Genomic DNA, 26,982 nt, shown 5'->3' on the forward strand with positions numbered 1-26,982 from the left:
GATCGCTCTTAGTCACAATCAACTTGACAGCACATAACAACGAGTAGTAGTTAAAGGTACACCACCTCTAATTTAAAGGTTTCTGGTTTGAAATGCTTGTTGTTCTACCAGTAAAGGAAGTAGCAGTCTATTTCTATAAATATTTAAGGCTTTGGAAACCCGATGGAGTTCTACTTTTTCCTACAGTGTCTTGATGGCAATAAGCTAAGTTTTTGTTTTGTTTTCCAAGACTAAATGACTCATGTCTCCATCCAATCCCCCAAATCTGTGTGTTTTACTTTTTAAAGGCAGCTGTTTCTGAGTTAGAGAGGGAGAAAGAAAAGATTTCTTAAAATATTGTGTTGGTTTAAATATAAATGTTTGTGTTCCATTGCTTAAATTTTTAATAATCTCTACCATCCAAAGTGTGTGGGAGAGCAGCTGAAGTAGTGACGTTCTAGAAATAGATAACTCATGTAGCAGCCACTGTGAAAAACCTTAAAAATGGTGTCATTAGAGTTTTGGAAGAATGCTGCCATATTCCATCATTAGTAGAAAAACACAAATCTGGTGATAGCAGGAAGAAGTTATTTTGGTATGCTTACTGGGCTAGGTTTGGTTTTCTAAAGAAGTATGATGTGTGTGTGCGTGCGTGTGTGTATAATATATACGTATATTGTATATATATATATACACACACAGAGAGAGAGAGAGAGTGTGTGAGTGTGTGTTAGTTTAAATTTAGATAGATTTATAGAAAGGAAATAGTTCAACTAGTCTAGAGGTTTCTCCTGACTCAGAAAACTGCTGGTGCTTACAAAACCAAGACCACAGGTGGTCAGATGGCAGACTGAAGAATCTCAAAAGGCTCTGGAGGCTGAGGAGTCTCAAAATTAGGGGGCAGTAAAATAGGTCTTTGAATCAAGGCTCAAGGAAAAAAAAGTTGGATGATTAAAGCCGGGTACAGGTTCTAAAGTAAGTACACATCCAAAAAGCTTTGCCACAACATTCACATACATTACGGTCAGGCTATACACTGTAGTCAATTCTCATTCAATTCATTGGGTATTAAAGCAGATCTAATAAAGATTATTATTCCATTACATTAAGGTCTCATCATAAAGATGATTACATTGTTGTCATTGTTAGGTGATAGCAAGTCAACTATGATTCATAGTGATGCTAAAATAGATCTAAACCTTACCATATCCTACACTGTTTTCACAATCTTTGTCCATTGTATCAATGTATCTCCTTGAAGGTCTTTTTTTCTTCTTTCACTGATGCTCTACATTCCCAAGCATATAATGTCTTTTTTCCAAGGATTGGTACCTCCTGACAAACGTGCCGAAAGTATGCAAGAGGACTATTCCCCACCCTTGTCTCTAAAGAAAACTTTGTCAGATGCAAAATGGAAAATGACTACATCGTCACATAACTGCCATCATTACTAAACAACTGAGATTAAGGCCAAGCCAATTAATTATTAATTGGATCAATTCTATCCTTGATTACTATACTTAAAATTCTGAAAAGAATCTCATAATTTTTGGCTCAAATAATTTAGAAATATAGTGGAAAAAAATTGTGACCTCTGTCAGAAGAATTTCATAACTTTTAAAAAATATATATAATCTAATATGCTATACTATTTTTAACAATTATACAAACACTGAAACCTCATGCATTATGTCATTAAAATTTAATTAAATTTTATTCCATTAAATCTTAGAGAGCAAAAGGTTTTTACAAAACTTGTTATTTTTATGTAAATACTAACACTACCGATTATGAAAATCATTGTTAATTGAGAATCCACCTGCAGCTCATTTTATATAATTTCTGTTGTGTAATTTAAAGGTAAGAAAGATAATGTGATTTTTTTCCCAATGTCACACATCAACTATATACCAAATTGGAGTAAAAATTAAAATATTGACATCTCCAGATCACTTTGTCATCTCAACCTTGCCTTGTTATTGCACTAAGTGTCTCAGACTAAACCCTGTGTCTGTCTGTGAGTTTTCATGTGTCATGAAATATAGTGTAAATGAGGTGTAGTACAAGATTATGACATAAATCTATGCGTTCCAGGAGGCGGCTGTTGTTACATCCTGTCAAGTTGGAATCTGCTCATAACTGACTCTCCAGTAGATTTTTACAGGCTGTAAAATTGCATAGGAGGACATTGGCCATTTTTCTTCTGCAAAGTAACTGGTGAGTTTGAACATGACTTTGAATTGGCAGGGCAGCTCCTTACTCACTAGGCAATCAGAGCTCCCTAAATCAAGTATGTAGTATAAAAATGAAAATATATAGGGCATTAACTCCATAACCATGTGTCAAGAGACAAATAAATACAAGAAATGAGGAAGTGACTTGAAAATTAAAACACTAACTAATAACAGGGTTTGGTATTTTATGCCAAAAAATCTCACATGACTCAAAAGTAGATAGTGAAATCTTTACAACTGGACTAATATGCAATATCGTGATAAGAGAAAATATTGACATTGTCAAGGACTTCATTTTACTCGGATTCACAGTCAGTGCCTATGAAAGCAGCACATCATCTCCCCCAGTAGCAGTGGCAAAGTTTAGCAGGACAAGCAGCAGTATTGTGGAAGAGGACATGGAGAGAGTGTAACTCATGCACTGCTGGTAGGCTTGTAAAATGAAAATAGAATGGAACGCTAGAAGGCCGTTTGGTGTTTCTTCAAAAAGCTGAACATAGAAATCCCATGACTCTAGGAATATACTCCAATGAAAATAGAACTGAGAAACAAATGGAGATTTGTTACCTATGCTCATAGCAGCTTTATTCACAAAAGCAAGAACATGGAAACAGCCCAAATGCCCATCAACAAACAAATGGATTATGAAATTATGGCACATTCACTCAATGGAATACTATGCAGCACTCAGGAGCAACAAGTTCATAAAATATTGTAGAACATGAGAATCTAGAGTGCATTATGCTTAGTGAATCAACTCAGTCTCATAAGGACAAAAATTGCATAGGACCATTATTGTAAAAATAGAAGGATAACTAGTAAGCCGTGTATAAAAGGAGAAGAGGGACATAAAAGTAGGAGGCTGGGAAAGGGAAAATAATAAAAATTTGGTTTTCAAATTAATATAAAGTCTTAATTCTTATAAATCTAGTCAATGAAATCAACTGTAACAGAGAGAAGAATGAGCTGGATTGCAGGACCCCTTATAGTTTGTCTGCAATGGTATGTAATACTTGCCTTAATTTCAATAAAAAACGTTGACCTTATAAAATATAAATATAAATTAGAATTTTAAATATTTCTGGATATACATGAAGTTAAACGTTCATTCAAGTTCTTATCCTTAAACTAGAAAGTAAATATCACATTTTTAAGATAAGAGATGATAGTTGTCCCCAAGAAGTCCTAATGGCATACTTCTAAGTGCTGAAGTCCTCACTAAAAGTCTAGTGGTTCGAATTCGCAACCCTCTGTGTTCAAGAAATACAAGCAACCTCCTGCCATAGAGATTTACAGCCTCTAGAACCTAATGGCGCGGTGGTCAACGGCGCAGTGGGTTAAGCTTCATTAAGCTTCTAACTGAAAGAATGATGGTTCAAATCCACTAGCTGCACTACTAGAGACAGTAGATGCAGAGTCTGATTCTGTAGTGACTTATAACTTGGAAAGCCGTATAGGAAAACTCAACTCTGTCCTGCTGGGTCGCTATGAGTCAGAATTAACTTGGTAATAGTTCGAATTCTTTTTTTTTTCTCTTGATATACAGTAAGTGTTATGTGTCTTACACTGTGTTGTTGTTGTTGTGTACCGTCGAGTCGGAACCGCCCCATAGTTGACCCTTCAGTAGGTTTTCAGAGGCAGTAAATTTTATGGGAGGAGAATGCCCATCTTTTCTTATACGAAAGAGCTGGGGCAGTCTCCTCCGTTACGAGTCAGATCCGATTTGACGGTACACGCACAAAAAGTAATTATAAAAAAAACAACACCCCCAAAACAAAAAACCTCATGCTTCTGCTATGGCAGTGAAATAGACCAACAGACCTCCCTACTGTGCTAGAATGCTAAATAATAATGTTGGCAAATGTACCTGTGGTTCCACATGTTACGGTAGACCCTTACAATGAATCCCACCACTCTGACGTCAATTGCAGTCACAGTTCATTTTAATAATATCAGTATCAAATTAGCCGTCAGAACACAGGGGTCAAAACTGTCCTCAAAGTTTAATCTATCAAGACACCCCATCATTCTAACAATGTACCTTTTCTCCAGTTTCTCAAGACTGCAAGCCTTCTGTCTTTGTTTCTTCCATCTCAGCAATCCCAAAGGTCCAAAGCAGCTCAGGCACCTGTAGGTGATGTAGCTATTCCAGCCAAGAGGAGTTCAGGTTGCAAACTTCTCCTATCAGAGTGATGGGTCATAGACCACGCCCCCAGGGGAACCGAGGGTGTTGATTGGGCCATACCCTCCTAGCAGGGCAGGCAAAATTGAAGCAGCTGGATCAACTTAAAGACCACAGACCACGCCCCCAGTGGAATGGAGGGTGTTGATTGAGCCCTATAGGCAAAATTAAAGCAGCTGGATCAACTTAAAGACAATGGTCCAGGGAAGCCAACATTTTCAGTTGACTCTACTATACTGCTGCAACACAAAGAGATTAACCTGTGCAATCATGCAATTATAGGCTTCAGAAAGAAGACTGAGCTTACATTTTAATGTCTTGCTTTTTGTTTTCTTTTCCATGTTGTCTGTGAGATCATTTATTCCCCTAAGAAATTAATAATTGATCTTAAGTACATGAACCATCTTTATTGCTTACAATCAAGATAACTTTTAAAATGTATTAGACAATATATTGAAGAGCAGTAAGTTATCAGAGGACAAATCCACGGTTCTTCTCTACGAGAACTTGGCTGCACGCAATTCCAAATCAAGCAGTTACATCAACTGCTTACATTTTGAAAAATAGTATTGTTTTCTCTTTCGATGGGCAAAAATGTGTCACATACTGTTATGGAAATATTTTGAAAACTCTTTGAAAAGAATCCTAGGAAATGTTATTACAACCATTTCATTTTAGAGCCGTTAAACAAATATTTCATAAACAAAAAAAAAGTCAAGAATCTAAGATGTAGCATTTCTCACATCTGTTTGTGCACACATCATCTTGCTCTATTTTTAGTATTGCTCTTGTCTTCCATAATGCTCAGAAAGACCCCACACTGGTGGTGAAGGTACAGGGTCAGTTAGAAAGAAGACTTTCAGCAACTATGATTGGCACCGTGGGTGTAACAAGGGCTTGAGTGAGGTAGAGATCTTGATGGTGCAGGATTGGGGGAGGTAGCATCACCGTGAGCCACAGGTGATGGCACCTACCAACGACAAAATAAAATTATTTTATAGAAGAGCTATTAATCTCACATTAATACTAAAATGTTCTAGGGCTTATTGTGCCCAATCTAAACCACCTTGACCTGAGTAAGTCTGCGTATTATACAATTTACTAATAATTCCTATTTATTCATTTAGAAGAGATAGTTACAGCTATTATTGTCTCTGAGTTGCCCTGTATTCCAAAGTTCTTCTCAGTTCCATTCTCTCATCTTATTTTTTAATTTCCTTGTCATTCTTGGTCTTAGCATTTTATCACAGAGCGAAGGTGAATGCTTATTTTAAATAAACAAACAAGTAGTTCTTGAATAAATCTGGTGACCTAGTGGGTTGCTTGGCCTTTTGTAAATACAATATATGTTTATTTTCCTGCTTCTCTCAGGGTCAATCTATGCAAGAAGACTTGAAAATTCCATTTACATGTTTAAATAAATTATGCTCCAGATTCTTTAAAATCTCAACATAATTACACATATAAACTTTTAAGATGTGTCAAAGAATAACATGAAATAATGTATAAATATTCTACTTCTTGGCATGCTGTTGTTGTTATGTGCCATTGAGTTGCCTGTGATTCATAGTGACACTATGTACAACAGCCCTAAACCCTGTTTTATTATTTGCCAATCTTATTGTCTCTGACACAGTGCCTGAATCAATCCATCACATCGAGGGTCTTCTTCTCCTGCGCTGTCCCTCAACCCTCCCAAGCATGACGGTCCTCTCCAAGGACTGATCCCACCTTGCAACATGTCCAAAGTATGCTAGACGAAGTTTCAGAATCTTTGCCTGCAAGGAGCAGCCTGCTTCCACCTTCTCCAGGATGAACTTGTTTGTTCTCTTAGCAGTCCATGGTGTATTCAATACTCTTCTCCAGCACCACTGCTCAAAGGCATCAACTCTCTTTCTGTCATCCCTGGTCATCGTCCAGCTCTCTGAAGCATACCAGGTAATTGCAAAAACCATGCCTGTATTAGGCGCACCTTAGTCTCCAGACTGATATCATAGGCATTTCAAATTGTTAGTTATCTTGATAGATAAACATACCTAATTTTGGTCAAGCATCTGACAACTGAGAGTGACCCTATACAACATAGTAGAACTACCCCATAAGGACTCCATGCCTGTAAATCTTTACAGAAGCAGACTGCCCAATTTTTTGCCTTCAGAGTAGCTAGTGGGTTTTTGGTTAGCATCTGAGAATTCAAACCAGTGTATCCTGAGGGCTTTTTATGGGCTATAAAGTGCTTTTTTGGGGGGGGGGAAATACCAAAATTAATTTTAAAAACAGCATTCCTATCGCATATATTTTAAACAGCAAATATTAATGCATAGTTTGGTGAAGGGATGTGTGTCAAAAATACTCTCAGTTTGAGAAAGTGTTAGAAATAGCAATGAACTTATGCATGGTTGATGGGTAAAATTAGTTATGTCTGTGTAATTAGGTTGAGAAAGCTGGTATCTATCAAAATATTTCCTCCCATCTCAGCTCAGCATACTGCTACTTTTTGCAAACACGCACAGTATATCTGCCATGGAAATTAGCATATTTTCAGTATCTTAAAGAAATAAGACCAGTTAGAAAGGAAATCAACCATCAGCCTTATAAAACTATTTCAAAAAGCTTGCAGTCGTCACTCTATTTGTGTTGGGTTTTCATCACAATGTGAACATGTGACTTAAATAAGTGAACTGATTATAGAGGCACGTGTTTGTGGATGAGTGGAAAGAACTTCTGCTTGAGGGAAAAGAGAAAAAATGAGCAAGTGACAGGAAGAAAACAAGAAACTAAAACTCAAACCAGACCACTGCCCATGGAGTTAATCCTGACCCATGGCGATCTTGCAGGACAGAGTAAAATGCCCAGAGAGTTTCCAAAGCTTCTGAATTATTTAACCCTTGTACCACCAAACAACAACAACTTATTGCCATCAACTTAGAACCAGCCCAGAGTTGACGGCTCCAGTGTGTTTTCAGAGGCTGTAAATGCTGTGAAAGAAGATTGTTGACCACAAACCACCTGCCCTGTGTTAACAGTTCAACTCTTTACTCACTACTAGGCCACCACAACTCCACTAAGGTGCAAAGCCACCAAAGAAAGATATCTGTAAACAGAAGGAAGAGACTATGACCCAGTGTCAAAGGTAGAGGCTAAAATCAGTTATAATATGAGCTAATATTGAAGGTTCTATCAGTAAACTTTCATTTTCCGGGTAAATGAAGAACCATAAAGGAGATTCCTATCCAAGCTTGTATAATATTTATAAAGCTCTGCTAATTTATAGGCAAATTCTAAACACTTGTGTAGTACTCTGGATTAGAGTTAATCTCTGGTTCTTTTTAATCCTTGATCTTCTGCATTTTTCAAATCTGCTGTAAATTGAACTGAGTCTCCCAAAGATAGGTTCTGTGAATGCTAACCCCTCTACTTGTGTTCTAATCTCATTTGGGAAAAGACTTGTTATGTTAATAAGAGGATTACTATACAATGTATACTGAATAATCTCTTTTAGTATATATGTATGTAATATACATGTATGTTTTAAAACATACACACACACGCACAAGATTAATCCAAGAAGAAGTTGTTTTGGTGCCTAGACCATAGGGATTTGCACTGCTTGATCAAAAGCCTTTCCTCTGAGAAGGTGGTTTGAATGCAGCAGCTACTCTTTGGGACAGAGATCGCAAGTCTCCAAGCCTCCTCCCATCTCCTATTTTTAATCTTGAAAATTCAATGATGGGTACATTCAAACTCTATATGAGTCCATTCAAACTCTGTGTTAATCAATTATGTTTGTGCACTTTTTATCTCTGCTGTGCCTTTTGTTGTTGTGGTAGTGGTTTGGTTTGGGTTCTTTGCTTGTTTGTTTAGGTAAAGAAGAGAGGAACTGGAGATACTACAGATGGGAAAAGCACATCTTAAACCATGTAAAGGTCACCTAGGAGTAGAAACTCATAAAAAACGTGGACCTTCTTCCATAGGCTGAGAAAAGAAAGCCTTCCCATCGAAGCCTTCCCCGAATTCACACTTCTACCTCCTAAACTGTGATAAAACAAATCTCTACTTGTTAAAATAGCCTACTCAGTGAGCTCTGGTGGCCTAGTGGCAAGAAAATGCACTGCAATTCCAGAGGTGAGTGGTTCAAATTCAGCAAATGCTTTGCTGGAGAAGGCGGAACAATCTCCTCCTGTACCTGTCAAATCTTATTTGAAGGTGTACACACACACACACACACACACACACACAAGCACAAATAATAAAAACAAACAAACAAACAAAAACCCAGCCTAATCATGGTACTTCTCTTAAAGCAGCACTAGATAACTAAAATAACATCTTAAATTACAAATAAACATAGTTCTGGTATTCAGTATTTTTTAGCCAAAGTACATCTGAAATCATCATTCCTTTAATTTCATAGTTTCCAGAGGCAAGCTATTTCAGAAGTGGATGCCACTCCTGCTTCCAAGCTTGTTAAAATACAGTATGTGAATTATTTTTCTTCTTATTATGAACACAGAAGCTACGTATTGTCATATCTAGGTTTCTCCATAACATATTGAGATAAGGGACCACAAGGCACAATATTTTTCCCCCAGAATATAAGTGCTATGAAAATGGGATTTTTGTTTGCTTTTCTATTGTATATTCAGCACTTAAAGCACAGTAAGAGGCCAATAAATAAATGTTAAATGAAATTAAATGAATGAGAATAAGAAAGCTCTGAGTGAAACAAACTCTGGCTATTATTTTTTCAGCCTGATGAATATTATTAGGTGAGTAATTTTAGTTGTCTTTCCTATAAAATTAGATTCATATCCTATTCTAAAAATATTGTTTTGAAAAAGCAAAGAGAATACCATTTACCAGCTAGACTGGTATAATCAAGGTAGAATGTTAAGGAAGAACACGATAATATGGCTATTTTAACAAATATTTCTATTGTTCTTACAAGGATTAAATACTATATATAAGTGGTGCTAGATTAGTATCTGAGGAGAATGGAAGTCAGATCTGTTGCTAAACATGCATCTTTGAGAGGAAAAGGGTTGAACAGACAGAATAGAACATGTGATCCAGTTGTTATTACTATAAGGTGCAGTCGGGTGAAGTATAACTCATAGCAACCATGTAAATAATAGATCTGTACCCTGTTCCATCCTGTGCCATCTTCACAATCTGTGACACATTCAAGCCCATAGCTGCAGTCACTGTATAATCCACCTGGGTGAGGATCTTCCTTTCCTTCTCCGTCCCTCCACCTTTTCAAGCATGACACCCTCCAAGGAATAGTATCTCCTAGCAACATGCCCAAAGCATGTGAGATGAAGCTATATCATCCTTACCGCCAAGAAGCACTCAGGCTGAACCTTCTCCAAGACATAGCTGCTCACTCTTTTGGCAGACCACAGGAGATTCAGAACTCTTCACTAACACCACAGTTCAAAGGCATCAATTCATCTGTCATTCTTATTCATTGTCTAGGCCTTTGATGCATAGCAAGTGACTGAAAAGATCATGGCCTGAATCAGGTGTACCTTAGTCCTCACAATGATATCATTGCTCGTTAATAATTTGGAGAGCTCCCTGACTGCAGATTTTTCCAGTGCAATACATCTCCTGATCTCATGACTGCTGATACCAAATATGTTGGTTGTGAATCCAAGGAAGATGAATTGTTGACAGTGTCAATCTTTTCTCCTGTTAGTCTAGTGGTGAGAAATTTCGCTTTTTTACCTAGTAGCATTCTCTCTTAATTACTGCACAACATTTGCAAATGGACAAGCTCTGCATCATGTAGAAAATGAATGTGTTGTCTGAGATCAATAAATAAATGTAAGAAATTAGAAAGCAACAATTCTGCCCATTAAAGGTTCTTCCCAGTCAAACAATTTTATGGAATATTTTCTACCAGGTGGCTTTGCAAAGGACACTGTCCTTATCACACATCATTCTCACTTAAAGCAAAAGTAACACTTTTTTTAGCGGTACATTTAGGAAAATGGTGGGGGGGGGGTGTCCCAAATGACTTAAGAAGGCAAAACTATTACAGAGTCAGAGTGTATGAATCTACCATTATTTTGAAGATAATGTAATGATCCTATAGTTGCATATTCCCTCTCTCTGTTTAGAGTTTTTGCTATTTGTATGCCACCTATCTACACCAAAAAATTTTAGTCATGGACAAAGTGGCTTTTGAATTCAAAGAGTGCACACCCATCTCATCTCTCCCTTTATTTTTTTTTTACTTGCAATTTTACTACTAACCTCCAAATCTGTAGTTAAAAATGCCAATTGAACAAATTAGTTTTAATAACCCAAGACTTGAAAAGGAAGAGTGCTATTGAATATTCAGACACAAATAACTTACTGTGACTGAAAAACTAAATTTAGTTTCAAAACCTGTTCATGTATGTGAGAAAAATAACTTGACGAATTGCATAATTATAATAACCTAATAGAAAGGAATATGTATTTGCATCTGCTCCTCATGCACTGAGAACACACAATAATACCTTTTCTGTGAATGCAGTCACGACTTTGTACTTCATCTGTGGATCACGTATGTAGCCCATAGCATGCTTATAGCATTTTATTTTTACTTTTTATGTTTTAGTTAGCATGTCACTCATATAGGGCCTATGCCCTAAAGAGAAGATGTAGTTGATTAAAAGTACCAATATCGCATCAACTTTTGTCTCCAAATCGACCTGAAGGGGAATTCAAACTTGGTTTTAATCTTCATTTTACATTACCCCTCCAACACATACACAACAGATAAAATATCAAATCCAGCCAATTCACTTTAAAATTAACTGGCCAAGATCTCATTTCCTCTTTACAACCTCACGCATACCTCAGTCTAGATCTTCATATTTCAAACAGGCTAATTTGAATAAAACAGAGATTATGATGCCTCTCCTTTGCTTAGAAATGCCTTTAATTCCCTGTTACCTATAAATGGAATCCTAATTATGGTTGGAACGAGGCCTTTATCATTTAAATCTTGTCCTGAATTGGAATTTTCGGCTTCACTTTCCTGAGTTCTTCTACTGTCACATGGACTGACATTCACACATAGCAGAAACGTGCAGGATTTGGTGTTATTATTTCTCTCCACTGAGAATTCTACTCATCTACTCCTTTACTTTTCTTGGAAACATGGAGGACACCCTTAACATTTCTATCTTTCTTATATTAGAGCAGATAGACAATTAGAGTTCTATATCCCCACAATGCTGTTGTTGTTGAGTACCACTGAGTTGGAACAAAACCCTCCAGTGGGTTTCCAGAGGAAGTGAATTGGACAGGAGTACCCATCCTTCTCCTGCAGAGCAGCTGGTGGATTCAAACTGCATGCCTTCAGACTTCCAGTGCAGCTTCTTACCACTAGGCCACTGGAGCTATCCTCACAATATACTATCCATACCTTCATAACTGCATCTGCTTTATTAAAGGGCCGTACTAATGCTTTGAAATTCCTTCAATGAACTAGCTAGTCTTTTTCTTTTAAGGAAAGACCCAACATTTCCTCTTCCTTTGATCTGCTTTTATACAGTATTTTCTTATCACTGAGGTAATCATCAAATAATGTTAAAAGTGTCATATGAGGTTTTGTGTTTCTTTTTTTCCAATTAACACTTTAATATTCAAATATCTTTTAATAAGGCATTGTTACACACATTACTATTTGTAAAATTATAGAGTTAACAGGTTGCATCTGACACTGATCACAACAAATTTGTGGCGAACATTGAAAAGAATAAGAAACCTCAGAACACATGATTATGTGCCTACAAACCTATCCCTAGATCAGGAAGCTGTCGTGAGAACAGAGCAAGGGAACACTGCATGGTTCAAAATCAAGAAAAGAGGGCATTGGAGATGTATCCTATCTCCATACATTAAATCTATATGCAGAACAGATCATTTGGGAGACTAAACTTTATAGAAGGAGAATGTGGCATCAGAATTAGAGGAAGAAGACCTATCAACAATTTACATTATGTAGATGACATATCTTTGCTCACTGAAACTAAGGGAGACTTGAAGTATTTCCTGCAGAAGGTCAGGAACTGCAGTCTTCAATATAAGTTACATCTCACCACTAAGAAAACAAAGATTCTCACCACTGGGCCAACTGGCAGCATCATGGTAGATAAAGAAAAGACTGAGGTTGTGAACAATTTTGTCTTAGTCAGATCCAAAATCAACATGCTTGGCACCAGCAGTCAAGAAATCAAGAGTTGCTTTGGGAAAGTCTGCTGTCAGGGACTTTTCTAGGATGCTAAAGAGCAACGACGTCATTCTAGAGACCAAGGTGTATGTGATCCAGGCCATGGCCTTCACAATTACTTGCTATGCATCTGAGAGCTGCAGATTGACTAAGGATTACAGTAGAAGAGTTGATGTCTTTGAGTTGTGATGCTGGAGACGAGTATTAAATACATCACTGACTGTCAAAAGAACAAAACAGATCTGTCCTGGAGGAGGCAAAACCAGATTTTGAAATTCTGTCTCGCAATCTGTGGGCATGTTGCCAGGAGGAAGTGATTAGTCCTTAGAGAAGGATGTCGTGCTCAGAAGAGTGGAGGGTCCAGCCCAGGAGAGGAAGACTATGGATGAGATGGATTGATACTGTGACTGTGGCAATGAGAGCAGGTGTGTCAGAAATGGTGAAACTGGGCTCAGGATAGGGCAGGGTTCAGAGGTATTGTTCATAGGATTGCTAAGAGTCATAGTAGTCTTGTTGACACATAACAACAGCAACAACAACAACATCTGACACAGATAACTGTTCTCCTTAGAATTCACTGAGGGGCTAACATCATGACTTTTTTTTTAGAATAAAATATCTTCATTAGATATACCATCCTACATAGATACTGAGAGAAAGCTAGATGAAGCTAAAAGCCATTAAATATAATTCATAATTTTGCCTCAGGCTAGACTTGGCTGGAAGCACTATCAAGTGAGAGGGAAAAATCAGACTTGAATCAATAGGAAATCAAGATATAAATCTGCACTCTGTGTGTTTAATGTTTAACTACATGCTCATTGGCTGACAAATTAGCAACCAATTATGAATTGCAAAATAATCTGCTTTTATGAGACAATTAAGAGCCCCAACCAAAGATGGCCTAAGACGGCAATTTATTTATATGCACCATGGTTTCTACCTACAACAAACAAAACTTCCAAGAAACCAAATGAAGCAGATTACAGATGAATATCTGAGAACCCAGAACAGCTAATTTAAGGATTAAGAATCGGATTGAATGTCAACTAAAAGAGGAAACTTAATTAGAAGATTAAACAATAAGATTTATGGACTATAGATACTATACCAGCTGGCCAGGACATCAGAACCACTTTGAAACAAACCAAGTAGTATTCATAATAAGGGAGTTTAATACCTTTAATTACTTGGCATGTTCTTGTAACCAGCTTGTAACTTCCAATAATTGACTAGATTATTGTTGTGAGCTGCTATTTTGTTAACTAAGAATCATAGTGACCTTCAGAAAAATAGATATGAACCTTTCCTTATCCTGGACCATCCTCAGGTTGTCTGTCATGCTCAGGTCCATTGTAGTAGACAATATATCAATCAATCTAGTTGAAGATCTTTCTCTTTTTCTCTGACTTTAACTAACATGATATCTTTTCCAAGGACTTGCCCCCCTGACAACATGCCTAAAATATATGAGATGAATTTTCAACATCCTTCCCTCTAAGAACTCTGATTTTACTTCCTTCAAGAGATTTATGATGTTTGGGTTTGTTTGTTGTTTTTGTGGTGTTGTTTCTTTCAGTCTATGTGGTATTTCTTACTCTTCTGCAGCACCTCAATTCAAAGAATTTTTTTTTTTGCCTTCGTTGATCTTCCTTATTTATTGCCCAGTCTTCAGATGCTTGAGAAGCAATTGAAAATATCATTCTTGCAACAGGCTCACCTTCTTCTTGACATTGAGCTTCTTAATCTTTAGTACTTTAAAAAGGTCCTTGACAACATATTTTCCCCAGTTTAACAACTATTTTGATTTCTTGACTACTATTCTCATGCACATTGTGGATCTTAGTAAAATTAAATCATTGGCAACTTGAATCTTTTCTTCATCTATCATGATGTTGCCTATTGGCCCAGTACTGGGATTTTTTATATTTTAATATTGAGGAATGTCTATCTGTGTTTCATTGACTATGCAAAAGCATTTGACAGGGTGGATCACAACAAACTATGGCTAACTCTGAGAAAAACAGGAATCCTATTTTTGATGATGCTTATGTGAAACCTATACTTGAACCAGGAGGCAGTTGTCAGAAGAGAGCAAGGAAATACTGCAAGGTTCAAAATTGGAAAGGGTGTACACCAGGGATGTGACCTATCTCCATACCTTTTCAATCTAGATGCAGAACAGATTGTCCAGAAAGCTGGGCTCTATGAGGAGAAATGTGGACTGGAGGAAGACTCATCAACAGTCTGCATTATGCAGATGACACAGCCCTGCTTGCTGAAACTGAGGAAGACTTGAAGCACTTGCTGCAGAAAGTCAAGGACTATAGCCTTCAACATGGATTGAAGCTCATTATCAAGAAAACAAAGATTCTCACTACTGGGCTGAGGGACAGCATCATGATAGATGGTGAAGAGATTGAGATTGTCAACAGCTTTAATTTGCTTGGCTCCAGTATCAACACTCTTGGCATCAGCAGCCAGGAAATTAAAAGGGGTATTGCATTGGGAAAGGCTGCTGTCAGAGACCTCTCCAATATTCAGAAGAGCAATGATGTCAGTCTGGAGACTAAGATGTGCCTGATACAGACCAAAGTCTTTGCAATCACTTGCTATGCATCAGAGAGTTGGGCAATGACTAGGAATGATAGAAGAATTGATGCCTTTGAGCTGTGGCATTGGAGAAGGGCATTGAATATACTATGGACTACAAAGCAAACAAAACGATTTGTCCTGGAGAGGGTGAAACAGGCTGCTTGCTCCTTGGAGACAATGATTCTGACGCTTCATCTGACGTTCTTTGGACCTGTTGGCTTCTTAAAGACAAAAATAAGTGTTAGAAGCCAAACAAGAGGGTGGAATGCTGAAGTAAGAGAGGATTGCCAAGGGCAGTTTGAGAAGACAAAGCTAACGTGCAAGAAACTAGAGCTAAAAGCTCTAGCTAAATACATGCTCAGTATATCTCAAGCTGGAAGAACCGAAGAACAAATTTAATCCTCGAGTTACAATACTAAAGGATATAAAATTACATTTTCTTCTTCACCACCACAATAATAGTAGGACACTTTACATTTTCATTTTTTAATAATGATGAGCTGGTCTTCCATCATTAGTGTTTAATACATCAAATGTATTCTTTTCATAGTCTTTAAGTTTAGTTAGACTAGACTTAATGGAGTATTCTGATACTTATAGACTTGTTTTCATTTTCTCCACACTGAATTTGAACTTGCATGTGAGTCAGCCTCTGACCTTCTTTGGACTCCTGGTATTGATCTTCTCTACCATCTCTTTCCATGGACATAAACAATGTGATCCTTGTGTAGTCTATCAGGAGAGGCCCTTGTGTAGGCCACTGCTTATATTTTTTTTAAAAAAAATATTTCAAGGAAGAAATAATTCATTATACAAAATTATGCCACTCGTAATAAAAGAACTGTGATATCAAGCCTCATTTCTCTCATCAAGACCATATTTTTCAACTACCATTTCTTCTCTGTTTTCGGCTTTTGCATTCCGGACACCAACTACTAGAAATAACGCATCTTGATTATATTGTCTAACAATTTCAACTTGCAGAAGTTTGTAGAAATTATCTATTTTTTTTTTTTCATCTTTAGCTTAGTTGTGGGGCAATATATTTGAGGCAGGAGTTACCAGTCCTTAGAGAGGGGCATCATGCTTGGAAGGGTAGAGTGTCAGTACAGCACAGGAGAGGAAGGCCCTGGATGAGATGGATTGACTCAGAGACTGGGGTAATGGGGGTGGGTGTGACAGTAACAATGAAATTGGCTAAAGATAGAGCAGGGTTCAGGGATGTTGTACATAGGGTCACTGTAAGTCCCAAGCGACTTGATGGCACATAAAAAGAACAACAACAACAATGGTCATAGGTCTTCATTGTGTATATGTGGATAGTATTCTGTCATGCACAACATTGAGCTTCAGGATAGATCTTGAAATACTTTTTTTGAAAATTAATATGACACTATTCCTTTCCAGTTTTGTCATTTTTTGTATGTTGTTGTTGTATACCATAAAGTTGGAGCTGACCCATAATTGACCCTCTGGGGAGTTTTAAAAGGCAGTTAATCACACAGGAGGAGATTGCCCATCCTTCTCCTGCTGGGCAGCTCTGACTCAAAGTGGTCAGTATGGTCCATTTTATCTCACTAATGCCTAGATTGGGGGAGATCTTCCAGCATTCCATTTCATTTTTGCCAACTTGTAACTTTCCTAGATTTCTATTTCATGCATTCTATGTTCTGATTATTAGTAGAATATGAAATTACACTCTCAACAAATATTGCTAAGGTTGTGTGGAGTTTGAAACTCTTATACACTGTTGGTAGGAGCAAAAACCCCAACCATATGGAAAATAATATGGAGATTTTAAAAAAGAAGTCACACACTTAGAAATATAATATGATGTAGCAATCTTACTTTCAATTACATAATCTAGAGGATTAATAGTAGTAACAAAAATAAATATGTATTCATCCATGTTTATTACAGCATTTTTCACAATAACATAAAAATGGACATAATCCATAATTACTCACTGGATGAAACAATATTCATACACACATACACACACACATATGCTGGAATACTGTGCAGTGATAAATAATTATAATGAGTTCAAGGAATATCTTATTAGGTGGAAAAATCTGAAAGGTATTATGCAGAGTGAAATGTCAATCACAAACGGACAAATATTTTATCACTTTTATGAAAAGTCAAGTCTAAAAGACTGTCTCTAAAACACCCTTTTAACCTAGAACTGATGTCCTCCAGGGGTTCTCTTGCAGCCAAAAAACAGATTGAACTGTAAAATAAACAACATTCTTGAGATACGGTCTCCTTAGAACCATCAACTATCTGAGGCCAAATGGGCAACATTTTTTCCAAAAGTAAAGATAAAATGCCAAGGATAGGTAGGAAAACTGGAGTGCTGGAAATGAGAACAGGGTAAAAAAAGGTGTGGACATTCACACATTATGTATTCATTCTTAAACATGAAACCAATTTCCTGTGTAAATGTTCATCTAAAACACCATAAAATGTAGGGAGAAAAATGCACTTTAAGAAAGAAATAAACACAGCTTTGTCTTATAAAAAGGTTTTAAAACTCTATGTAACCGAGAAACACAAAATAAGATCATAGAACCTACTGACATTAAAATAACTAAGCATAATTATAGATATGTCAGAAAAAGTAATGGTTACCTAACCTTCAATTTTGCAAAGTACATTAGAGGAATTTGTATATACATACGCAATGAGTATAAAATGCTAAAATTAAAAAAAGCAAAACTTTTGTGTTACATATTATGTTGTACTGAGATATGAAATTATTAAGATTAAAACGTCCTTCGGAAAGTTTCAATTCAGTCATAGATGAATATGGTCAGAGTTCTGAAAATTCAAAAGTCAGGAACAAATCTAGAACCATTGCTATTATTACCACCATTGACGTCAGTAGATTGGAAATCTTGCCACCTAATTAAAATGATTGAATCTGAATGGCAAAAATACTTAAGGACTGTTGTCATGTGCTGTCACTTCAGAACCGATCCATAGCTGACCTTCCAGAAGGTTTTCAGAGGTAGTAAATCAAATGGGAAGAGAATGCCCCTCTTTCTTCCATGGAGCAGTTAGTGGATTTGAACTGTGCACCTTTGCAGTATAATGTCTACTAAGCCACCAGAGCTCCCTTAAGAACTGTCGTATTAACCAAAAGATTAGAATTCACTAAGACACCTCCAAAAGACAGGTCAGGCTCCCTATTTAAAAACAATCATAGCCTTGAGAAGTCTCAAGGGCAATTCTACTCTGGACCATGAAGGAGTCGTGTGTGGATATCAACTGAATTGCTAGTAACTAACAACAATGAAAATGAGAGTTCATTTACCTATTTATTTCCCAGGAAGCTGAGATTCAGATGTCAGAAACTGATCAGCAGCATTGTCTGATCTTTGACAAAAACCTCATCACTTTTAAGCTCCGAGTTTAAAGGTAAACTGGAATTATGAGAAGACTTTGAGAACATCTAATACAGCTGACGGGTCCTCTAGGACAGGCAACTTCACATGGTTTCACTTTCTTACATTTTTTTTTTTAAATCTCCTTGAGTGACAGTATTAAAAAGAGGGCTGGTTGGGCTGAGTCCTTAATCATGATACTCAATGAAACCAAAAGACCAAACCCGTTGCTGCCAGTTGGTTCTGACTTAGAGATTGCAGAAGGACAGAGCAGAACTTCATAGTGAGATTTCTGAGAATAGACTCTTTCCAGGAGCAGATGGGCACAATTTCCTTTGCTGAGCAGATAACCAGTGGGAATCGCCCACCTTTCTGTTAGACAGTCAAGCATTTAGCCACCAAGTTACCAGGATGCCTTCACACTCAACAGACTTTGAAAAAGTAATACTTAGAATCAGTTGTGCATAATTTTGTTCTGTGTTTGCAAGACAGGCCTATAAATAAATACCTATTCTCCCCCTAAGTTACCAGTGTCATATTAAATTCAAATACTTTGTCAATGTGATTTTCAGTTCATTTACACATCAGACACTTTATTATAAACTATTATAGTAGTCTTCAATATGGATTGAAGCTCTACATCAAGAAGACAAAGATTCTCACCACTGAGCCAATTGGCAGCACCATAATAGATGGAAAAGAGATTGCGGTTGTTTGCAATTACAGCTTGCTCAGATCCACAATCAGCACTCTTAATACCACCAGTCAGGAAATCCAAAGACGAACTGCATTTGGAAAAATCTGTTATCATGGATCTCTTGAAAGTGCTGAAGAGCAAAAAATATCAGTCTAGATAGAAAGGTATGCCTAATCCAGGCCATAGTTTTCTCAATTACTTGTTATGCTTCAGAATGTTGAACAATGACTAAGGATGACAGGAGAAGAATAGCTGCCTTCGAGTTGTGGTGCTGGAGAAGTCTTGGACATATCATGGACCGCCAAGAAAACATATAGGTTCTACTTTACTTAATTTGAGCATGTGGCCAGGAAAGTTTGGTCCTTGGAGAAGGACATCATGCTTGAATGGATGGCTCAGGAGAGGAAGACCTCAGATGAGATGGATTGGTACAGTAACTGGGGGATGGGGTTTGGTGTGTTAGAATTAGTGAGGCTCAGGACAGGGAAGGATTCAGAGCTGCTGTACATAGGGTCACTATGCATTGTAGGTGACTCAACCAATAACATTTTCTGACAGTTTTGGAAGCAGTCCACTTCCTAAACAATATGCCTCTGGAAACTCTATGAACTTTGATAAATGTTGATAGTTGTAAAGGGGCTTCAGGCCTTTTGTTCATAGAGTCGCTATGAGTCGTGCTAGACTCAAAGGCAATCAACAACAACAACATTATAGTCTAAACAAAGAGTTGTGAGGAACAAAGCAAGTTTCATGTTGGTCTGCTAATCAGAAGATCAATGGTACAAATTCACCAATTACTGGGGTGGGGGGTCGGGAAATGGACAATTTCCTCCCATAAAAATCTATTGAGAGTCAACCTGAGTTGAAATTATTTCAACAGCAGTGGATTTGGGCTTTGGTATAATTCAAACCCTTAGAGAAAAAAAAAAATAATATGAATAGTCACATTTGCTGATATCATTGGATTTAAAATTTAAAATTCCCAGAAGTCTGGATAATGCTCCAAACCTACTGGGCATCTTTCACTGAGTATACCCCTAGGTATTAATCCCATTAATCCTCAAAAATGCTTGTAATCTAAGGGCTGTACTCAATTTAAAGTAAAATAGGTAGATGCTTAGTAAAAAAAAATTGTTTTCCAAAGGCCTATATCTTTCAAGTTTTCAATATTGTATACTATTTATTCTTTAATATCATTCTAAAATCTTAAAAAAATTGGCTGTATATTTTTTCATAAGGCTCTATAAACAACATATAAGCATGCCTCCTTCTTTTTTTTTTTTATTTTTCTTAATAATTTTAAATGAACATTTACAGAGATTTTGGATTTCCATTCATTCATTGCTACACTTCTCTCCCCGCCCAGCCCTCTCCCCCCGCCCCCCAGTTTGCTCCTCTCTTTCAGAAGTAAAAGAGAAAGACTCCCTCCCTGGTACACAATCCCCCCGCACCCCTCCCACCTCCCCAAGTACATTCCACTGTGCAACCTTAATTGTGGACTCTTGTGATAACCATAATACCCTATCATACATCGCTTTTAAATTATTCGGTCCCTCATCTCTTTCAGTGCAGTATACACAATTTATCCAGTTTTTCTCAGTCTTACCCCCACCCTGATATCAGTCCCATTTTACAGCAGTGCATGCCTCCTTCTTAAAGTCACATCAGTTTCTCTAGAACTGACAGCCAGTTTCCAAACACCTCTCATTTTCTCACCCTTGCAAATAGATGATTTCTTTAATTGTCAAAATTGTGTTGTTTCTTAGGAAGCTGGTTTATTACTGGGGGAGAGAACTGGAAGTGTGCCTAGTGTTATAATAGAGTTTGGAAGGGCACTGTCGGAGAGCAGAAGTCTTCCTGAGTCGCTTGTGAATGTGAATCTCTGCGAGACTCAAGGAGAATGTGACAATTACACTTGGCTTTAAATAATGAGTTTACCAGTTGGAGGACAGAGGTGTCAGCACACACAATGGTGGTGAGTTGTAAAAGCTATTTAGTGATTTTACTAAAGGCAGCAAGGAGAAGGGTGAGGAGCTAGAGTACAGAGAGCCTGTCACAGAAAAGATTAGGAAAAAGTGAATGGGACAAAGTTAAATTTTACCTAAATCCTTTGGTCCTGGGTTGAAGAACTCTCTTCCCTTATCCTTTTGTGCTCCAGAAAATGACTTACTACTAAAAAGCTGACTGAGAAAAGAGTCCTAGTGACCTTTTATTTAAATATCGCCCTTACCTTTTCTCTTCCTTAGTTCAGGCACCTAAACAGAAATATTTTTATTCCTACTCTCCATCCTGAATGAAGAAAAAAAGCAAAAAACCACAAAACAAAACTCCAGAACTAATACATGCAAACAAACACAAACCGTTACTAATATCTAAATTCAGTAGACCACCCAGCCATCAAGTGATCGCCGCCCCACCTCCAATTCATCTTTCTTCAGTGCTCTTCTCCTAGCCCACCTCAGCTGTTAAGATCTCATGGCTTCAGTGAAACTCAGCTTTAGGTCTGCTCATTTCTCATTGTGAAATTGTCCTTCCCTCTTTTAAATAGAAATCTCCACTGACTGCCTGTTCTTGCAATTACCCGGAGAAGGACATCATGCTTGGAAGCATGTTAGATTGGGGCTGAAGAGGAAGACCCAGGATGAGATGGATTGACACAGCAACTGGGGTAAAGTGTAAAAGACAATGAGATTGGCTCAGGAGAGGACAAGCTTCAGAGCTCTTATACATAGGATTGCCGTGAGTCATAGTTGAAGGCCCTCTATGAGGTGGATTGATTCAGTGACTGGAGTAATCGGGATGGGTGTTTCAGAGGCCATGCAATTGGCACAGGATAGAGCAGGGTTTAGGGCTGTTGTACACAGGGTCGCTATGAGCCACAAATGACTCGATGGCACATAACAACAACAACAACATCTAGAATCTATCAATCTCAATTTTTGGATTGATACTTCTTTTCTGTTCTACTTCGTTGATGAATATTATCAATGGTTCATGATGCTGACTTTATATTGTCTCAAGTAGTCATAAACTTTTAATTTGGGGGGAAGAAAGAATAGTGAATATTTTACTTCGATTTCTAATCAGCTAAGAAAGAAATGTAAGGGTTATAGAAACGAGCCATAGCAACAACAAAAAAATACAAGTCTGATGCTCTCCAGTAGTTAAGTTAATCTTTCTTACAAAAGAGAATATAGGGTTTCTTTTATTACAAGGATAGAGTCCTACTATCAACATGTATCACATTTATTTATTTATCTTATTTCATTTTATATTTCCAATCATTTGTCTGTTCTTAACTTGAATTTACATGAGTCCGGTGTTGGCTTTTTCCACAGAGGGAAAATTCAATTGATCCTCTATTGGGGGGATATATATATATAGTTGTTGTTAAGTGCCATCGAGTCTCAGGCAACTCATAGCGACCCTATGAAGGAGAGTCCTCGACCCTTGGGTGCCTTTCATCCTCTCTCTAGGTTCATGGGGTTTCCGGAGGCAAGCTATTACAGAAGTGGATGCCACTCCTCCTTCCAAATATATATAATGTGTGTGTGTGTGTGTGTGTGTGTGTATTTAAATGTTAAGAAAAGAACCATTTTGTATTGCTGTCAGTTTTGCACAACTTACTGAATTAGAAAATAGCTTAAAAACAATGAAAGACTAAAATCAAACAAGATGGAGGTGTGTGCTTAAACAATGAAAACTTTACTTTAGAAATCCTATATAATCTCTTTGCCTATGCCAAATTTCCTTGACATTTAAATCTGAGGTTCTTCTAGATTCCAATTTTTTGAAATTAGTTGTCTTATTATCACGCTTTTCGGCATTTAGAATGTATGTTTTATCTAGTAAGACCATGGGTTTGGAGTAGGAAAGAAGACATCTAAAATCAGCTTCTTTCATCATACTGACAAGGCTTAATTCTTCCTCATCTTAGAACTCTTTATCTGTTTTTGTTACAAAAGTTGTTTTCTGTTTACTTCCTAACATTTAGACATGGACTTCTATATCTTCATTGAATTTTCCCTCAGGTACCTCTTTTGTCAGTGTTTCCTAAGTATTTGTTTGGTCTACAAACCTTGCCTATACTTTTAACAGCTATCTCTGGGCTGATAAGCAGGAAATTGACACCTCAAGCTCTCAGATGCTTTAGGCACTTACCTCCAACCGTGCAGTGGATATCATCAAATAGATATCCCACTGGCAGCTCAAATTTGACAAGATCAAACCTGAATTCATGAAATGCTCACTATTCATCCCTCCAACATTTTCTCTATGTTTCTTCTTCTGCATTTTCTCTGTATGAGGTTTTGATGTAAATACACCCATCACTCAAATTAGTACTGTATAAGTCAACCATAATGCTGCTCCTTTTCTACTTTCCAAATCTAACTATGTCATATCCCATTGTATGGTAGTAAGTTCATGGTTGTGGAATCAGAATTGAGCCATATTTGACCCTGTAGTGGATTTCTTAGACTAAATCTCATGGAGGGGACTTCCCCTCATTCTTCTGAGAATTCAAACTGCCAGAGGCCACACCTTTGGATTAGAAAAGTCCACTAGCGTTAACTGTATGGCGGTAACTCTTAAAATCATACTTTGTATCACTTCTTTAATCAGCACTTTATACTTCTCCATTTCGCCTTAAGTTATTAAATCAAGTAGGTGTACACAGATTTAGTTTGCTTGGCTCCATAGTCAACGGTCTTGGCACCAGCAGCCAGGAAATTAAAAGGCGCATTGCCATGGGAAAGTCTGCTGTTAGGGACCTCTCCAAAGTACTGAAGAGCAATGGTGTCTCTCTGGAGACTAAGGTGCATCTGATACAGGCCATGGTCTTTGCAATCACTTGTTATGCATCAGAGAGTTGGACAATGACCAAGGAGGATAGAAAGAGAATTGATGCCTTTGAGCTGTGCTGCTGGAGAAGAGTATTGAGAATACCATGGACTGCTAGGAAAACAAACAGATTTGTCCTGGAAAGGGTTAAACCGGGTGGCTCCTTGGAGGCAAGGTTTCTGAGGCTCCATCTAACATACTTTGGACATGTTGTGAGGAGAGACCGGTCTTTAGAGAGGGACATCATGCTTGGGAGGGTGGAGGGACGGCGCAGGAGAAGAAGGCCCTCTGTGAGGTGGATTGATTCAGTGACTGGGATAATTGGGATGGGAGTGTCAGAGACAGTGCGATTGGCACAGAACAGAGCAGAGTTTAGGGCTGTTGTACATAGGGTCGCTATGAGTCGCAAGCGACTCGACGGCACATAACAACAACAACAACAGGTGAACTCCCAAGCAAAGGTCCTTGGCATGTCTGGAATGAATGAATGCCCACATCTAAACAGAGCTCTGTTTTTGCATTGCTAAAACCACACTCCTCAAGCTAGTTACTTCAACTTCTTGTAAACATTCTTAAATTCATGTCACCTAAAAGGAGCAAAGGTCAAGAGTTTAATCTTGTACAAGAAATCCTTTGCTGAAATACATCTGTTGAGAGAGATTGCATTGTGCCCACCAGGAATGGCTTGGCCCACATGTCTCCAAAAGTTAGAAAATAAGACCGATAAAATGAAGAAAATAGTATGATTTAATGAAATCCTAAATGTAAGCATTTCAGCATTCTTGCCCATGAGCATATAGTCTTTTATTTATTCTTCCTGAGTAAAAATATCTCTTGTTGATATTTGAAACAGGGTTTTTCCAGAAATATGCTATTTAACGTCCACTTGGTCAATGTGTGACAGCATAATGTGTCCAAGTGCAAGGGCATCCAGTTGTTTGAATACCAGGACACCAGATCCTGGTTTTAAAAAAAGAACCTCACTTCTACCTTGCTGCTATGTGCAGCACAAACCTATCTACTCTAAGGCAATGGAGTTCCATGCCCAAATTCCCAGCCTTGATCCCCCTTGGTTCCTATGACTTGACAGGTCTTCTCTGCATTTTTTCCACTGTAATTCTATAGGAGAGTGATGATGGAAAGACATTCATCCTTGAATAAGGCAAAAAAAAAAAATAAGGACTAAGGAATTGATGGAAACCAATTGACTTGTTTCAATTAACACATGCAGCCTGGATGTGCCTAACAGTCTACACCCAGAAATTTATAGGACAGCTGTTTGGTCAGTGAATTGGAAAGGTCTATATTCCTATTTCTAAGTAAGGTGATCCAACAGCGTGTGGGACCTGTGGAACAATATTAGTGATATCACATGCAAGCAAAATACTATTGAAGATCGTTCAAAATGGCTAGAGCAGTACATAGATAAGGAACTGCCCGAAGTTCAAGCAGAATTTTAAAAAGGCCATACATAGCACAAGGATATATGGATCCTGGCTGAAAGTAAAGAATACCAGAATATCTATTTGTGCTTTATTGACTATGCAAAGACATTTGACTGTGTGGATATAACAAGTTATGACTAATATTGAGAAGAATAGAAATCCTATAGCATGTAATTGTGCTCATGTGAAACCTATACAAGAATAGGAGGCTGTTGTATGAACAAAGGAAGGGAAGACTACATGTTTAAATTGAAAAAAATTAACATAGAATACGGAAGCAGCCCAAATGGATTGAGAAATTACGCAATATTCACATGATGGAATACTATGCAGCACATAGGAGCAATGATTTTGTGAATTACCACCCAACTTTCGAGGGACAGAAGAGCATTATTCTAAGTGAAGTAACTCAGTCCCATGAGGACAAATACTGTACAAGACCCTTATTGTAGAATGAGTATGAGGATCCAAGGTGTTGGTGAGTGGGAGCAGAGGGCTGTGGATGGGGAGAGGGGACATTAATCATAGGGTCATACAATTTGATGGGTGGAGGAAAAGGGGGAGAGTGAAAGAAATGGGAAAGATCCAATGTGAAGAACAATATGCCTGAACTTTGTAAAGAAACAGGAACAAAATAAAAATTACAAAAAGCAAAAGAAAAAAATTAGCAGTTACATTTTAAACACGTTTAAAATTAACAAGGGAGTGTTGTCAGGGTTGCATTATCTCTCCATACCTTTTCAATCCGTATGCTGGACAAATTATTTGAGAAGCAAGACTCTATGAAGAGGAATGTGGCATCAGAGAGAGACTAATCAATAACCTGCGTTATGCAGGTGACACACCCTTGCTTGCTGAAAGTGAGGACTTGAAGCACTTATTGCAGAAGATAAACTATATGGATTGTATCTCAATGCCAAGAAAACAAAGGACCTATTGGCAACCTTTTGATAGATGGAAAAAAGACTGAAACTGTCAACAACTTCATCTTGAATCCACAATTAACAGCCTGAGTGCCAGCAGTGAGGAAATCAGGAGAGATATTGCACTGGGAAAGTCTACAGTCAGAAACCTCTCCAAATTATTGAGGAGTAATGATGTCTGCTTGAAGACTAAAGGGTATCTGATTAAGGCCGTGGTCTTTCCAATTACTTGTTATGCATTTGAAAGCTGATCATGGGATTAGAATGACAGAAGAAGAATTGATGCCTTTGAGCTGTATTGTTGGAGAAGAGCACTGCACATCCCATGGACTGCCAAAAGAACAAACAGATATATCTACGAGAAGGTACAGCCCGAGTATTCTTTGGAGGCAAAGATGATGAGGGTTTGCAGCACATATTTCAAGCATGTAGCTAGGAGGGGCTTTTCTTTAGAGAGGGACATAAT

Source organism: Elephantulus edwardii, unplaced genomic scaffold, assembly GCF_000299155.1.
Source record: "Elephantulus edwardii isolate Elephantulus edwardi_28Jun2011 unplaced genomic scaffold, EleEdw1.0 scaffold00001, whole genome shotgun sequence".
NCBI classification, from domain to species: Eukaryota; Metazoa; Chordata; class Mammalia; order Macroscelidea; family Macroscelididae; genus Elephantulus; species Elephantulus edwardii.